This window comes from Notolepis coatsorum (assembly GCF_963971535.1).
Source record: "Notolepis coatsorum genome assembly, chromosome: 7".
NCBI classification, from domain to species: domain Eukaryota; kingdom Metazoa; phylum Chordata; class Actinopteri; order Aulopiformes; family Paralepididae; genus Notolepis; species Notolepis coatsorum.
The window spans coordinates 136431623-136445310 of NC_140171.1; the positions used below are offsets into that span (position 1 = coordinate 136431623).

A 13688-nucleotide genomic window follows, 5' to 3' on the forward strand; every position below is an offset into this window, starting at 1 on the left:
GACCCTGCAGCTTCCTCCTCTGCACAGTTAGCACATTATTAGCTGACAATCTCTCCTTCAAGTTCCTTTTCTCCACAAAGGAAAGAAGCATAAACCTTTCACTACCACACTACAGAAGGTTAACCTTTCACTACCACACTATACAGAACCGTCTGTAGTGTGGTAGTGAAAGGGTTAACCTTCTTTAGTGTGGTAGTGAAAGGGTTAACCTTCGGTAGTGTGGTTGTGAAAGAGTTAACCCTTTGTTGTGTGTCAATGAAAGGGTTAACCTTCAAATGCTCAAATCATATCTCTAAATATAATCCATACCTAGCTATATTATTTATGTATCTATGTTGTATGTTTGTTAGTAGGTAGGTGTGCAAGCATACCCCATGTTGTATGTTTTTGTTTGTTAATATTTTGTTTATGATTGTGATCAGGCTCCCTCCAAAAGCTTTAAATAGCATCTTGGAGGACCTGGCACACCACACACACACACACACACACACACACACACACACACTACCCTCAGGGAAAAATAGCCGACTTCAAATATTTACAGTAGACCATACTGCTTTTTTTTTTTATCCATTTTTTCTCCTATTTTTCTATTTTTCTCCCATCCCAATTTCGCCAATTCTCCCTTCAATTCTCCCCTCCCCTGTCTCGAACGTTGCTAGACTATGCCTCCCACTGGTCGGCTGCAGTGAGGACCAAGCCTTGCATCACGCGTCCCCTCCGGTACACGAGGAGGCAGCTGTCGCAATCTTTTCACCTGAACAGCGCGATCTCTCAGTGGCGAGGAGTAACGCGCGGGAGGCTCACGCTGCCCCCCGATACTTCCTGATTCTGCTGTACAGGCGCACCAACCGACCTGTAGGAGTCACTGTCCACATACGTCCAATCCCCACCCACCGACTTTCCCACCCCTAACACTGCCAATTGTGTTAGTATGGAACGACCAGCCAAGCCAGTAGCAACGCCAAGAGCTGGGCTCGAACCCAGCATCTCCTGCGTTAGTGGCAAGCGCCTTGCCCACTGCGCCACTTAGCTGCCCAGACCATACTGCTTTTCATAATCCTTGTTGTCTGCCTAATGTGAGAAGAGGTACTCATAAGACTACTGTATTTTGCACAGATACTGTATTTGGATCTTCCTCTGATGGTTTAGCTTTGTAATTCCACAATCCTCCCCATTATCAACCACAAGCTGAATTAAATGTATGAGTATGTGTGTGTGTGATTTGATTAGATTTTTATTTAGTACATACTATTTATACAAAAGTATAAAAACAAGGGTACAAGGATAACATGTGAAAGTCTGTCGACTTGTTTCCAACATGGTCCCAAGAAGAATAGAATCAATCACAAATAAATAGTTAAGAAGATAAGATAGATACAACAAGTAGATAAAATAGACAACACAATTTTCTGAAAGAGCCTCATTACATCATGTCATGTTCCTGTTCTTTAAGAGTGGTGGCCAAGCACCCCACTGCAACCTATTGTTGCAGATGTCGCTTCACACCCCTCTTGAAGACAGCAAATAGTGGGGGAGTTTTGGATGGCCCTGGGCAGAGAGTTCCACAGCCGGCAGGCTGTAGACCAGCGGTTCCCAAACTTTTTTGGCCGTGCACCCCCTGTCACCTCCCGACCTAGCTGACGCACCCCCCAATGGGTTTCTGTTAGAAACAATTGTTGCTGGTCTCCGTGCACAGATGAAGCACACCTGTGTCAGACACGCCCAAGACATTATTGTTTATTATTATTATTAAAACGTACTTTTTTATTAAAACGTTTCTTGAATTTCATGATTTACACAGTTTGAAATAATGTATATTAGTTATATTTATTAGGCATAAAAAAAATATTGTTTGGTTCCTGTTGGTTGTCAGTTAAGGCCATGAGTAGGTAGGGAATTTATTTAATTTAATTTTTTATTTTATCCCTTCTATGGATAGGGAATTTCTTTATTTAATTAAAAAGTTCATGACAACATGGATGCATGTACTCTTCCAGCATGTTTAATATCCATAATACTAAAGGTTTGACTAAGATTTTTATGAAATTTTATTGTAAAAAAAATAAAGATTTACCACCATTAGCCTTTTCATGTCACGCACCACCTAGAGGGCGCTCGCGCACCACAAGGGGTGCGCGCACAAGGGGTGCGCGCACCACAGTTTGGGAACCACTGCTAGACAGAAAGCCATTCTGTGAATAGGAACCCTTTCTAGGCTCATAAACTGAGAGCTGTCCAGACCGTAACTGTCATCCGTGGACCTGGCCGGCCACGCAGGACAATGCGAGAGCATTGTGTGTGTGTGTGTGTGTGTGTGTGTGTGTGTGTGTGTGTGTGTGTGTGTGTGTGTGTGTGTGTGTGTGTGTGTGTGTGTGTGTGTGTGTGTGTGTGTGTGTGTGTGTGTGTGTGTGTGTGTGTTTGTGTGTGTGTTATTGGTTTTAAGTAACAATTCATTCCTGACAAAAATGTACTGGACCACTGGTTTTGTTTGTATTGCGCATTCAAATCAGTCCAATGCGGCAACCGCACAACAGTCAAACAGTCTTCTTTATACTCTGAAATTACTTTGAAAGGTCATATTTTGTGTTTAGCTAAAAACTAAAAATGTGTCTGTTGAATTGCAGCCAACTCAAGCGTCTAGAAAAACGCAACTCCAATGGACAAGATTCTGGTCAGAATTAACCGGTATGAAAGAGTTTTAAGCACAGATAATCATTTGGTTGACCTCAGCTTTCTTCTTTTATTATTTTTTTTAATTTTATTTTTTCCTCCTTTCTTTTTTCCGTTTTTCTCCCATCCCAATGTTAGTCGTTATGCCAATTCCCAATCCCCTTCCTGGTCGTTGCGCACTCTACCCCCTACCGTCGGTCCGGGAGGGCGGAGACTATCATATGCTTCCTCCGACACATGTGTACCCAGCCCGCGTGTAGCTTTATGCCAAGCAAGCAGTGCAAAAATTTACCGTAGTGGCATGCAGTAATGCGCCTTTCATTTTCGCGGAAATAGGCTGTCTATTGCCATTCTCTTTGACAAACTCTAACCTTAACCAGCTCCTTAACAGCGCCTAAACTTAACCGTTCTAACCTTAACCAACTCCGAAACAATGCCTAACCTTAACCTTAACCATAGAAATTATATTGCCATTCTCTTTGACAAACTCTAACCTTAACCAGCTCCTTAACAGCGCCTAAACTTAACCGTTCTAACCTTAACCAACTCCGAAACAATGCCTAACCTTAATCGGCGAAAGAATACACGTTAAAAAAAAATCACGTTAAAAAATATTTTCGATGGGATTCGAACTCGCCAGCAAACAAGCCATAGGATCCACAGCCATGTGTCCTTGCCGATTGAGCTATTTGTTGGATACTGAATAAGGGGCGGTGACTTATATATATTGAGCTCCGCTCGTGTCGCATGCGCGGGCACCTCGCGCGAGCACGCCGGCGCACGCACGCACCTGAGCGAGCACGCCGCCGCCGGTGCACGCACGGTAGCATTTGTCTGAAAAGAAGGGCGCTTTACCGCACTAGCGTGCGGTGACGAATGCGGAAGCATTTTTGCACTGCTTGCTTGGCATTAACGTACAGGCACCCAGCCCACCGCTTCTTTTCACCTGGCAGCGCGGACTCTCACTGGGAGAGTGTAACGTGTGGAAGGTCACACTACCTCTCTTAGATCCTTCCCTTGCTGTGCAGGCGCCCTGACCGAACTGTAGGAATCGCTGTTTACAACGACCAGGACCCACCCTCGCCGGGTTTCCCCCCCTCTAACACTGCCAATTGTGTTAGTATGGACGGTCGGCCAACCCGGAAGCACCACAGCTGGATTCGATCCCACTGTCTCTGTGGTGGTGGGCAGACGCTTAGTCCGCTGCGCCACCCGGCCGCTTACTGACCTCAGCTTTCTTTACAGACTCACCACTACATGTCACCTAGCAGCGCTTGCGACCACAACTCGGCCCGCCCCTTTGTTGGCTAGACCTTCTAGAGTTTTCTCTTTTTTTTTTTATGTGTTTTTTTCTTTTCTTCACATTATTATAAATTGAATGTATAAGTACTTGTTTACTATAAAAACGAACAGTTAGAATATCTAAAATAGTGTCAAACCTGTGTTTAAATTTAGGTTGTTCACGGACTTTATTTCAATGAAACGGGGGCGTAATTACTGTATTTGCATGTGAATCAAACCTAGCCTGCAGCCCGCAGAGATTTACATTGGGGGAGTGTTTGAAGCGACGCACTGGCTGTTTACACTTTCAATGGGATTAGCACTCTGGATCAGAAAGAGATGAATGCATTGGATCTAATGAACGAGTACATGAACTTTGTTAAACCAGTTGATTCAGTCTCTGGCTCTCTGCTCACCGGTGAAAACACCGCGCTATTCAACGAAATTAACTGAGATCGGTCGAGATGCGTCTGCATGGGTAAGTTTAAGAATGTTTGTTTATGTTTACAGTAGCATGTTTACAATTCCGCATCTTTGATAAAACTACACCAAGTTTTTCTGCCGACCACAAGTCCAACCATGTCACGTTTATTACATTAACGTTAGCGTTCGTCTTGTTTACATCAGGGTCCCCCATTTTCAATGCATCATAACATTGACATACATGAACACAACGCATTGTAACGTTAACGCAGCTGTCAACTGTACTTTACTATGGAATATACATGTATATTATCGCGACGCGTCGTCACAGACTAAACAGTGTTGTGAACACAACACATTGTAACGTTAACGCAGCTGTCAACTGTACTTTACTATGGAATATACATGTATATTATCGCGACGCGTCGTCACAGACTAAACAGTGTTGTGAACACAACACATTGTAACGTTAACGCAGCTGTCAACTGTACTTTACTATGGAATATACATGTATATTATCGCGACGCGTCGTCACAGACTAAACAGTGTTGTGAACACAACACATTGTAACGTTAACGCAGCTGTCAACTGTACTTTACTATGGAATATACATGTATTGTTAGAAAATGTTTTGGATCTAAATCACTTGGAGTTTGAAAGTGATATCAGAAGAAACTACTCAACCTCGGCTGTCTTTAACTATGATTGAACACAACACTCTAACTCACCATGTTTAGATAATAAAGTACTCAACCTCTACTTGTCTACTGTCTGACTGAACACAACACTCTAACTTACCATGTTTAGATAATGAAGTACTCAACCTCTACTGTATTTAACTATGAGTGAACACAACACTCTAACTTACCATCTTTAGATAATGAAGTACTCAACCTCTACTGTATTTAACTATGAGTGAACACAACACTATAACTTACCATCTTTAGATAATAAAGTACTCAACCTCTACTGTATTTAACTATGAGTGAACACAAAAGTTAGAGTGTTGTGTTCACTCATAGTTAAATACAGTAGAGGTTGAGTACTTCATTATCTAAACATGGTAAGTTAGAGTGTTGTGTTCACTCATAGTTAAATACAGTAGAGGTTGAGTACTTCATTATCTAAACATGGTAAGTTAGAGTGTTGTGTTCAGTCAGACAGTAGACAAGTAGAGGTTGAGTACTTTATTATCTAAACATGGTGAGTTAGAGTGTTGTGTTCATTCATAGTTAAAGACAGCCGAGGTTGAGTAGTTTCTTCTGATATCACTTTCAAACTCCAAGTGATTTAGATCCAAAACATTTTCTAACAATACATGTATATTCCATAGTAAAGTACAGTTGACAGCTGCGTTAACGTTACAAGGTGCAAGGTGGAGAGCTGTAAACAAGACGAAAGTGTATGGATGCAGGGTCCATGTGTGTGTGTGTGTGTGTGTGTAATAACAACAAGTTTATAATCTCAGCACAGATTGCAGAATGGGTACAGTACAATACAGCTCAATACACACAATTGTTAAGGGGATGCAGACCTGAGAAAGACTTTCGTCTTGTTTACATCAGGGTCCCCCATTTTCAATGCATCATAACATTGACATACATGACATACAGGTAGACAGTACTGCTACATCAGTGTCTAAGAGAGGTGATGAGCATCAGATAGCAAGGTGGAGAGCTACATAACATTAGGTTGTGGTGGCTAGGAGGGATATGAGAACTGTGTGTGTGTGTGTGTAGTTTAAGATGCTGCATCACCGCTTAGCCACTGAGTCCAGCTAGTTTAAGATGCTGCATCACCGCTGCCACTGAGTCCAGCTAGTTTAAGATGCTGCATCACCTCTTAACCACTGAGTCCAGCTAGTTTAAGATGCTGCATCACCTCTTAACCACTGAGTCCAGCTAGTTTAAGATGCTGCATCACCTCTTAACCACTGAGTCCAGATAGTTTAAGATGCTGCATCACCTCTTAACCACTGAGTCCAGATAGTTTAAGATGCTCATCACCTCATGACATGAGGACCGTGCGTATGTGTAGCTAGGAGTGATATGATAAGCAGTGTGTAAGCAGCTTGCAGAGCTACATAACATTAGGCCCATGCCACTGAGTGAGGACTTTGTTGCTTTTTCTCGTTGTGACATAGATTTAACAATAATTCTGGTGTCAAAGCAGCATGGGGGGGGGGGGGGGTACATAGCTTCACAGTCCTATACAGTCCAGATAGGGGGTCCTGGAGAGACAGGGGTCCTGAGGAGAGAGAACTCTGATTCAGCAGCACTTAATTATGTTAATGTTATTCAGGTGAGGGGCGTTGCTGGAGGGGGGTTTGTTGACGCCCAGTTGAAACTGTCTGAAGTGTGAAAAGTTGCCTTCCTTTGAGACACCTTTTCACCTCTTTGGTAATCTAGAACACAGCCAGTTTTAGAAGTTATAATTGGGCACATCGTGTTCAAAACATTCTCAGATGTCAACATATGACACATCATTTGAAAGCTTAGATTCTGTACTTTAGCAATCTGGAATAATCTGAAAAATGAAAATGTAGAGATCTGGCATAAAGCGCTGTGAGGTGACATTATACACTAAGAGGAAACATGATATTTGAAGTCCATTTCTGTCTCTGCTAACCTTCTAAAATAACCTCAAACCAACTGTTTTAAAGTCATGGTGTGTATGCGATGCAAACACGATGTCGCCACAGCTAGATACATGCAGAGACAGAAATGGACTTCAAATATCATGTTTCCTCTTAGTGTATATGTACACAGACATACCCTGTGTGTAGTGGTGAGTCTGTATACATATATAATACACTAAGAGGAAACATGATATTTGAAGTTCATTTCTGTCTCTATAACTAAAATAACCTCAAACGAACTCTTTTAAAGTCATGGTGTGTATGACTATTAGATGCAAACACGATGTTGCTACAGCTAGATACATGCAGAGGCCCCCCTCTAAATCCTCATTATCAGTCTCTTTAGCTCCAGGGATCTCTCTGTGTACAGATGTCCTCTGGTATGCGTATAGAGTGGACAGAAAATAATCCATTCTGCCTGAGGGGCAGAATGAGGCTAGAATCGCTGCATTTCTAATGTGGCTGATATCTTTCTGGGGGGGGGGGGGGATAGAGGACAGGAGTCCAATTCCCTTGGCAATCTTTTGGTGATAGCTTTTCATATAAAGGAGCTAAACAGTATAACTGCCAGTCAGGAGGGATATCGGTTGTCCTGATGAGATGTAATGAGGCGTTAAGGCATTTTCAGCGCCAAAGGCAAGGAATGTGGATTACTTCACATACACATACAATTTGTGGCAAAACAGCAGTGGAATTCTGTATGGCTTTACGGGGCAAAGTGAGAATGTCATAACAATTGCGCACTTCTTCATTATAGGGCCATGCACTTCAACCAAAAAACAATGCAGATTTGTTTTTACTTTGCACATAATCTCACACAAAAACGATAAAGGTTTTTTCTTACATTCGTTTAGTTTGACACTTACTGACAGTTAATGGGTTTGGATATGTCCTCTAGTGATATCAATGGAGGACACTGAGTCCCTGTTAATTATAGTGTTCAAAACTGCTCACAGCTCTGGGATGTGTGTGAGATTATTGTTTTTTGTTGAAGTGCACCTTTTAAGGTTTTACAGTTCAGTTCATATTTTTGCTTAATAGTGAAATAATGAGTTTGGTTTATGGTAAATGTTTAGGTGTATGGACAAGGCGACAGTATGGACAGTGGAAACAAATTAGCTCCCAGTGTGTGATCATCTATGACCGCATGGAGTATATTCCGCCTTCATTTTCTGCAGTGTATAACACCACATACAGTGTAACATAGTGTTGAGTATGTTATGCTCATATAGTGCAAACAAAATGCATTATTTGCATTATTGCATAGAAATAACTAGGTTGACGTCACGGTGACCAAATGCGTCCACATTTTTATAGGATTCTATCACATTTTCATAACAATAGCGAATATAACTTACCCTGCATCGTTTTCATTGAGGTTTCTTACAAATTAACGATGTTTTATTTGTCCTTTATATGCGGATAACATTCAAATCTTAAATTGTACCATTATGTTCCCGTTTAGACAACAAACATAATGCTAATGATGCACTTTTGTTAAGATAATTGGGTGACCATTCTCGATCACTGTACTCAGGTCCCATTAATAGTTTAACGCTGTTCAGATCGCGTCAAAAAATAGACGCGTCCCAGTGACCTGTGACCTGTGCTAAAGGTCTTGGGAATTGTATTAATTTTGTAGTTTTCACATTTTCACCTTTAAATTTTAAACCAATGCTGCCATCTACTGACAACAGAAAGTGTTGTGTAAGTTATAGTATAACGTCAACTTGACACCCGCACTTCCATAAACACTGTCGCCCAAAACACATTCTAGAGATTCCCCCTTTTTACTGGTACATAGGTTCATATCTAATAGTCTGTAGATGACTAAATATAGATGAATACTCATGAAATTTGATATATATATTCTAAAATAAGTATAATTTCACTTCATCTACCTGTCGACATGAAATTCCCAAACGCTGACGGTAAAAAAAGCCTGGATGTCGCGCAAAATGGGGCGTGACCGAATTTGGTCCCAGACAATAAGAGTGACTGAGATTGGTCTACGTTCCGTTAGTTGACTGTTTTTTTTTCTTCTTTTTTTTTTATCTTGGAATTTGGAATTTTGTAGAGTGTGTTCATTAGACGGGTGAAATCCTCTTTCAGTGCCTCTGTGCCCGTTTTCTTAGGCAGTTAGCCTCGCTGGTATGCACACCATTAGTGTTAGCCACGCTTTTAGGCCTCTTTGCTTTTGGAAAGAATGATAAAAAATATATATTATACTTTTTTTTGGCATTCAACTAAGAGGTTGGCAGTCGACTACGGCTCCTTACGATCGATTAGTCGACTATTCGACTAGTCGAGGTCAGCCCTAGAAATAACTGAAGGCATTGGATTAATGATTTCAGTCTATTCTCTAAGTGAATTCTACTGATATGTCCCAGACAGGGACCCACTAGGGTTCCAGTGGATCCTGAGAAATCTTAATTGGAAGAAGTCTTCAAAGGTTTAGTGTGTGACACATGAACCATGGAGACAATTCAATTCAGACTAATTTAAAAGGAGGAGGAAATGCCCTGACATTCTACACAGGAGACTGAATAACTGAACTAAAACCCTGTGCTGAATCTCCTGGGGACAGATAGATGGTCCCAGGCACACTCAAATCATAGGCCTACACTTTTAGTTGGGATGTGAAAGAATCCGTTTTAAATGCATATCATTATAATATTCCAATTTTTTTGCCGTTGTCTGGCATTTAATGATATTTCAGCCAAATATCATGACACCTACAGAGCCGAACAGCTACATAGGATGAGCTTCAAGAGCCGGAACAAATTGAAATGTCATTCATGTAAATTTTCCTTTTGATACGTGACATTAATAGGCTCACAAGCTTGTGGTGGTTAAACATTTTGACAGACTAAGAAGCGATGACCCATGGATGGGACATACGTTGCATCAGAATACTGTATTAGAATCATGTGATTGTACTGTAATATGGCATTAATAGGGAAATCATTTTGATTGTGTTCTGAAGGTATAGGGAGGTGTAGTGGTTACGTCATTGGTGTTTCCCGCGCGGTCCACCCTCCTTGAAATTGCAATGTATTTCCAATGGACCCATTTCTAAAACAAATAAAGCATGAACATTGGCATGGTGTACCTTTCTGTGTGTATTCATCCACAATCTATAGCTCAACATGAAAGAATTCGCAATTAATCGTAAAAATAGCAAAATAATAATATTATATGTTTATGTTTTCGTTCACTGAGGAACTACACTCACTTTGGCGCTGCTGACAGCGTAGACTCCTGGCTGCAGGCACGTGCACACATAGAGGCCAAGGGGTGCCTGAGCACCTGCCTTTTTGAGCCTCATCAAAAAAGTGCATTTTTTTTACCATTACGCATATAGACGGCCCTTCCAACTGAAAAATGTCAGGATAGAATCAAAATATTAGGTAAAGAGAGAGAGATGCCCCATATTCCATTGCAGTTTGCACGGCCTCCCCAGCGTGCCTCTCCGCGGACCTATATATATTATGCATAGCGTGGGTGGTGATGATGATGATGATAGAAACCGCTGTGGCGCATACAGTTGAATGGTGGTATTACACTCATTGAGGGACACGAAGAAGTCAAGTCCGATGGGATTTGGGAATCTCAAATACAAATCGGGATTGGAATAAAAAATGCATTTATATTAAACAATACAGAATATACAGCACTTATTCCCTCCCCCCTGAACATTTATGGAGATGTATGGGCCTTTTAAGTCAGTGATAAAAGTGTCTTTCAAGGATAAGTGAGCTCCTGCACTGATTATTATAGTTCAATATTCAATATTTGATCACCAAAACCCCCCAAAAATCATAAAAAGGGGGCCCCCGCCCGAAAAGGGCCCTTAAAAATCAGGCTTGCGCGCTACGCGCGCTCGGTTAATACATACACACAAGTGTAGTGCCCTTTTCAGCCTTTGAGCACCTGCCCCTCTAAAGTCCTGTGCACGTCCCTGCCTGGCTGTATTAGCCGACAGCACTGAGCAGCAGCCGTGTTTGCGTCAACAACCTTTGAAGATCTCTATGATGACGTGACTAGGGCTTTGTAAAAGACAGCTCGCTGTAATGAATATATTTTTAAAGGAAACACACCAACATTATGGGGAAATGCGCTTATCGTTTTCTCTAGAGTCAGACAAGAAGATAGATACCTCTGTGTGTTCAGTAGAAAGCTATCCGGGCTGCAAGCTAGCCTAAGCACAAATTAATGGAAGTGGATACGGATCAGCTAGCCTACTGTAGCTGAGTTTTAAGCTAGGCTAGTGGTCCATATCCGCTTCCATTAATTTGTGCTAAGCTAAGCTAGTTTACAGACAGATTTAGTTTCTACTGATGCACCAGTGGCGGCTGGCCGATAGGGGAGCTAGAGCGCCGCCCTCCCTGGTTAAAATAAGAAGAAGAAGATTTTTTTTTTTTTTGGGCCCTATAAATAAAATAAACATGTTTAAAATGAATAATATTTACTCATTTTAAGTATGTTTGTGTTTCCAATGCACAATATAACGTTAATATATCAAATATAAATTATTGTTTTCATTAACAGGAAGTGACTCCTTTCCGTAGCCGCATTTCTCTCGGGCTAGACGCAATAGGCGTCTATTCTTTCCGTAGCCGCATTTCTCTCGGGCTAGACGCAATAGCGCTTACAGTGGGCGTGCACTGGTTTCATCGCTGTATCCGTCGCAGCCAATCAGTGCGTAACGCGCTGTGCGTTGAAATATGATTATGATGTATTATGATGGAAGCTGGGCGCTTTTCCAAGCGATCTATTATCATCTAAGCAAGCAGCATCTATACTTTCCGTAGCCGCATTTCTCGGAGACGCTCTCTGATTGGCCGACGCCAGTATTTTTTCCGTAGCCGCATTTCTCGGAGACGCTCTCTCTGATTGTCCGACGCCAGTTTCTGGTTAGGAAAGTTAGTTAGTTAGTTACTCGATGCTGTTGTGTTGTGATGCAGTCACTCTGGACAGTGGATATACATCGACAACAACAGTCTGGGACTGTGGGACAGTGGACATTATACACTTTATCAAGCCCTCCGGCTGTACAACGTTTCAACTAAACAGTGAGTTAATGAGTTAATGCGGTCTCTCTCTGTCTCTCTCTCTTGCTCTCTCTCGCTCTCTGTCTCTCTCTCTGTCTCTCTCTCTGTGAGGTTCGCCTGTTCCCTGGACCTTTAATTCCCTGTCTCCCCACCCACTCGCTCCGTTCCTTTAAGGTACGTTGTTTATTTATTGCATTCCCTGCCTCGCTCCGTTCCTTTAAGGTACTGTGAGTACTGTGAGGTTCGCCTCTTCCCTGGACCTTTAATTCCTGTTCCCTGGACCTTTAATTCCCTGTCTCCTCACCTCTCCAGCCCCCACCCTCGCGTTCGTTTACTCTCGTCTGCTCTTCAGCAGCCCACACCCTTGGACTACCTTTCATTATGTGTTTGATTGGTCCGTGCCGAACACACACTTCTGAGTCAAGTATCAATTACCATCACGCACCTGATGTGTGTTCTAATTAGCGCCCCAGTGGGCTTTAAATACCTCGATCTCCCCCCCAGTCCTGGTCGGGTCGTTCTCTATCTGTAAGCTCCTACGGGAGATTCCCTATCTGTATCTGTTTCTGTATTCTGTATGCTGTTTCATCTCCGGCGTGAGACGAGGTGCAAGCCTTCGCCACCTGTCGCCGTTTGCCTGGAGTGGGACACAGCCTGCGCTCTCTAATTCTCTACGGGAGGTATTCCAGTGTTCCACTCCAGACCCCGCGCCAGACGCGTTCCTACAGCAGATGCGCTCCTACAGCGGACGCGCTCCAACAGCAAACGCGCTCAACTCCAGACCCCGCGCAGACGCGCTCCTACAGCAGACGCGCTCCTACAGCAGACGCGCTCCACTCCAGACCCCGCGCCAGAGGCGCTCCTACAGCAGATGCGCTCCTACAGCGGACGCGCTCCAACAGCAGACGCGCTCAACTCCAGACCCCGCGCAGACGCGCTCCTACAGCAGACGCGCTCCGACAGCAGACGCGCTCCACTCCAGACCCCGCGCAGACGCGCTCCTACAGCAGACGCGCTCCTACAGCGGACGCGCTCCTACAGCAGACGCGCTCCACTCCAGACCCCGCGCAGACGCGCTCCTACAGCAGACGCGCACTACTCCAGACGCGCATCGCTCTCTAATTCTCTACGGGAGGATGCGTCTCTCCGAGCCGGCACGCTCTCCGAACCGGCGCATTCTCCAAGCCGACGCGCACCACTTCAGACGTTTAGCCGGCGCGCTACTACTCCAGACGCGCATCGCTCTCTAATTCTCTACGGGAGGATGCGTCTCTCCGAGCCGGCGCGCTCTCCGAACCGGCGCGTTCTCCAAGCCGACGCGCACCACTTCAGACGTTTAGCCGGCGCGCTACTACTCCAGACGCGCATCGCTCTCTAATTCTCTACGGGAGGATGCGTCTCTCCGAGCCGGCGCGCTCTCCGAACCGCCGCGTTCTCCAAGCCGACGCGCACCACTCCAGACTTCTAGCCGGCACGCTACTTCTCCAGACGCGCATCGCTCTCTAATTCTCTACGGGAGGATGCGTCTCTCCGAGCCGGCGCGCTCTTCAAGCCGACGCGCACCACTCCAGACGTCTAGCCTGTGCGCTCCTACTCCATCCCTGTAAGCAGCTCTGGCC

General features: G+C 43.8%; 1 protein-coding gene across 1 annotated transcript in view; it reads left to right on the plus strand.

The window, feature by feature from the left end:
- Positions 1 to 4229: 4229 nt before the first annotated feature.
- LOC311231501 (ependymin-1-like) overlaps positions 4230 to 13688 on the plus strand; it is a 67506-nt gene continuing 58047 nt past the window's right edge. The window contains exon 1 of the mRNA XM_084318109.1: positions 4230 to 4432. The gene's annotated coding sequence lies outside the window, so the exon portion shown is untranslated. The remainder of the gene's footprint in view (positions 4433 to 13688) is intronic.